This window comes from Nannobrachium achirus (genome assembly GCF_963921795.1).
Source record: "Nannobrachium achirus genome assembly, chromosome: 21".
Taxonomy (NCBI): domain Eukaryota; kingdom Metazoa; phylum Chordata; class Actinopteri; order Myctophiformes; family Myctophidae; genus Nannobrachium; species Nannobrachium achirus.
In genome coordinates, this window is record NC_137828.1 from 24,161,046 (window position 1) to 24,165,810 (window position 4,765).

Below are 4,765 nucleotides of genomic sequence, written 5' to 3' on the forward strand. Positions count from 1 at the left end.
ATTTTTCAAAACAAAGTTGGGGTCTCACATGAAAAAACAAAAAAACAAATCTGTCATGATTCTAAATCCATTGCAAGCATTTGTTTTGCACGAAAAATATTCCTTGTGCTAAAAACGCACCCCACAAAACTGTGAAGTGTTGACTTAATGACGTTTTCAATCACTAAACTTTTAACCTGATCTGCAAGCTCACAATGTAAGCCAGATTAACATGTTTTGGGTTTATATATCTGCCCAGTCTGTGAGAATGCTGCTGCAAATATAAATCACAGGCAGCGAGGGGAGAGAGAGAATGAGAGATGTACTGTATGACAACAGGGATTTAACTTTGGCCTATTTTGTGCAGAACTTGGCATGTTTGATGAACAATTGAACACGCGGAGTTGCCATGTCTGTTCTCTCACTCTGCTGTAATTTGAGACACTGACTACTGGCAATCTTTATTGTTATTTTTTTCTGGCGTTCTGGCTTTCGGGCCCTAAATAATAATTGCGACCGTAGGTCGTATTTACTATCAAACCCTGCACAAAGTGTCAGTCCGTCAGTCCGTCAGTCAGTCTGTCCGTCTGTCTGTCACACCTCACACGTCACACTCTTGCCCTGCTCATATCTCCTCAACCGCTGCCCCGATCCATGCCAAATTTTGCACACACGCTCCTTGGCTGCCAAACTACAACCTCCAAGGACCCCCGGAGCTCCAGGGACCCCCAGGTCCCTGGGGGACCCCCAGATGTAAAAAATGACCAAATGTGCAAAAATGACCAAATGACCACCCCAACGGAGCTGCTCACGGGGAATTCCCGGGGACCACCGACTCCTGGTGCTCCAGAACGGATGCAAAAGTGGTGGCGCCCCCAGTGGAGGACCCCCTCCACTGCAGCTCACATAAAATGCCGTAACTCGGGCTAGGAGGTTCCGGGAGAGCCGGGGCCGGTACCTATTCGTCCGCCAAGGCAACGCGGATACCCCACCCCTCATTTCTCACATGGCTCTCTTCTAGCGCCACCATGAGGCCGATTTTTAAAACAAATTTTTGGACACTGCTCCTACAGTTTTTGCCCTAAAATCACGCAAATCGCTACACAGTATGTCTACACTCATCCCATCACCATGAATCTGTCCCATATAGCGCCACCTTCAGGCCGATTTTTAAAAACACATTTTTGGACACTGCTCCTACAGATTTTGCCCTAAAATCACGAACATCACTACACAGCATGTCTACACTCATGTCATCAACATGGATCAGGCAGATTTTGGAAAAACACATTTTGCCCTATTTGTGGAGATAAGCGACCGTAGGTCGCTTATCTCTCCGATTAGGGAGTCTTACTGGTTATTGATAGTGTCGGGCCGTGCTGTTGGGAACTCTAGTTGCAATGGAAAACGAAAATATATACACACACACGCACGCACGCACGCCCGCCCGCCCGCACGCACGCACGCACGCACGCACGCACGCACTCACACACACACACACACACACACACACACACACACACACACACACACACACACACACACACACACACACACACACACACACACACACACACACACACACACACACTCATTCATTCATTCATTCATATATATATATATATATGAGGACGGGGAAGGTACAACAGCTGTGGAAGTCCTCCTGCATTGTCCCAGTGCCTAAGAAGACCCGTCCCTCGGTCCTCAATGATTACAGACCAGTCGCCCTGACATCACAGGTCATGAAGGTCTTTGAACGGCTGGTTCTGAACCTGCTGAGACCGGCGGTCAGTGATCACCTGGACCCCCTTCAGTTTGCCTACCAGGCTGATATTGGGGTTGATGACGCCATCACCTACATGCTCCATAAGTCTCTCACCCATCTGGAAGATCTGGGCAGCACAGTCAGAATTATGTTTTTTGACTTCTCCATTGCTTTCAACACTATCCAACCGTCTCTGCTTGCGGAGAAGCTTACGCTGATGGGGGTGGACAAGGGCTTTGTGGCATGGATCACAGACTACCTTTCAGAAAGACCACAGTCTGTGAGACTGCAGAGCTGTCGGTCTGATGTGCTGGTGAGCAACACGGGGGCCCCTCAAGGAACTGTGCTCTCACCCTTCCTGTTCACTCTCTATACATCAGACTTCCGCTTCAATTCCAAGACCTGTCAGTCATCTGCAGAAGTTCTCAGATGATACCGTGGTGGTCAGCAAGATCTCGGGTGACAACACGGCTGAGCACGATGGTGTGGTTAGGGACTTTGTGCAGTGGAGCGAGGCTAACCATCTCAGGCTCAACGCAAGCAAGACCAAGGAGATAGTGGTGGACTTCCGCACTTCCAAGAGAGTCCCCCCGGTGCCAAGCACCATTAACGGTGAGGTGGTTGAGCTCGTGGATAACTACAAATTCCTCGGAGTACACCTGAATAGTTCACGGGACTGGTCGGACAACGCGCAGGCGATTCACAGCAAGGGGAAAAGCAGGCTGTTCCTCCTGAGAAGACTGAGATCGTTTGGGGTGTGCAATAGGATGCTACAGATGTTCTACCAGTCTGTCATGGCAAGTGTCCTCTTTTTTGGCAAAACATGCTGGGGTGGCAACAACAGAGCAGGTGACACGTTTAACCTAAACAGACTGGTGAGGAAAGCAGGCTCTGTCGTTGGGTCCTCTCTGCAGGGGGTGGAGGAAGTAACCAGGGTGCGCACAGCGAGGAAGCTAGATTCCATCTTGGAGAACTCCTCCCACCCCCTCCATCTAGAGATCACCAGTTACTGGAGTAAGAGAGGAAACGACCGCTTTACCTACCCAGGACGGAGATGTGAGAGATTAGGAAAATCTTTTGTACCGGCTGCCCTTAAGCTGTACAATGAGACACATAACGGACGCTTGAAAAGGTCTCCCTTCCTAACTTAGACTGACGGAACCATTGCTGTATTGACTTTGACCTCTAAGGAACTATTGCTGTATTGACTTTGACCTCTAAGGACCTTCCAGGGAGAGTGCTCATGTGCGTCTTGCGGTGACACGCTTCCTAGTTTCTTCTTCTCTGAGCTGTCTTTTTGTTTTTGTTCTTTTTTTTCGCACTGATTTTTAGGTTGTGTTGGTAGTTTCTGAGTATTTTGCTTTGTTTAACAATGACAGTGAGATACTTGTTTGCACTAACTAGCATTGACTGCTATGGTCTCTTTTGTAAGACACTTTATGTATATATACTTATATATTATTCGCCCCCTCTATTGATGCACCTTCTCTTTATTGGTACTGTACTGCTCTTGTTTTTGTTTTTTCCCTCTTATCTATCTTTTCTATGTCTCTGTAACTTTGTAAATAATTGTATACTGCTGTGCTACTACTGGACAACTGAATTTCCCCCTTGGGATAATAAAGGTATCTATCTATCTATCTATCTATCTATATATATATATCTATCTATATATATCTATATATATATATATATATATATATATATATATATATATATATATATATAAATATGTTACAGTCAGTTTGGGTAACTGGTTGAGATTGGGGTAAGAGCGCTCGTTTTGTAGTTCACCACACACCCCTAACACCACCTGGATCAATTCACTTTGATAGTCTCTCAGCGCACCTGTGTAATTCTGCGTAGTCACCATGCGTAGTCAACTACGCAGTTGGTGACTGCGTAGTCACCAACAGCCATTCACTTGTGTAGTTGCTGACGTCACTCGTTTGCAACCACTCTTTCTTTGTTCATCTACTAGCCTAGCTCAGCTGTGTTTAGCCATTAGCTTACTATGCCTAACTCTAACCCTAACCCTAACCTTAACCTCAGTAAAACCAGTGGTGAAAGTGAGCCGGAACGGCCGGAACCCCCGTTCCGTTAGAACATTTGGGGCCGGAACGGAGTTCCGTTAAGACGAGGAGAAGCCAGCTGTCAAAATCCCATGTTAAACCTGCCACAAACACACGTCCAGGAAGAAAACAATAGCCTATACCAAAGTCAGATTAACATACAGTAGGCTACACAAGTGTTACTAGTTATATTTTCTGATAAAGGGCTTCTAAATTATTCCCGTGGGTTTGTGTAGGTCAGTGTGATCCAGTCTGTTTGCGTTTCAGTGTTTGTTTGACACGGAACGCACGGAGCTAATAGAGGTGGGACGTTCGCGAACAAATCAAGTCTTTTGAACGGCTCTTTGAAATGAACGATATGATTCGGTTCACAGTAGGGAGCCGTTCATTTCTAATGAACAGTGGCCGTCTTTTGAACGGCTCTTTGAATGGAACGGATCCCAGAGATCCGGCTCACTTCAAAGAGCCATACATCCCATCTCTAGGAGGACTCGTTGTGTCTGTCTGTGCCTGCATGGATGCGGCCTTAAGCTAGATGCAGAATAGACCAAAATGATTCTATTCTGCATGTGTAGTGGAGTAGAATTAAAAGTATTGGAAATACTCCAGTAAAGTAGGCTAGGCTATACTTAAAACCTGTACTTAAATACACTACTTTAGTAAATGTACTTAGTTATACTTTAGATAACTGGTTATAATAATATTAATAATAATATGGGTAATAATATAATAAATATAATAATACTATATATGCTTACCCTTCTGTATGGAACAATGAACAATATGAAGAGGCTTATTATAGATATTTCATTTAGGATTTCAATCATGTTTCATGTTACAGTAAGTGTGTTGCCTAATTCAGGTGTAGGACCTGTAATGTATAACTGTTCCAAAATGCATTTTTCTATGCATTTCAGGGGTTTTGGGGGGTTAGAGCCTCCCAATTTCT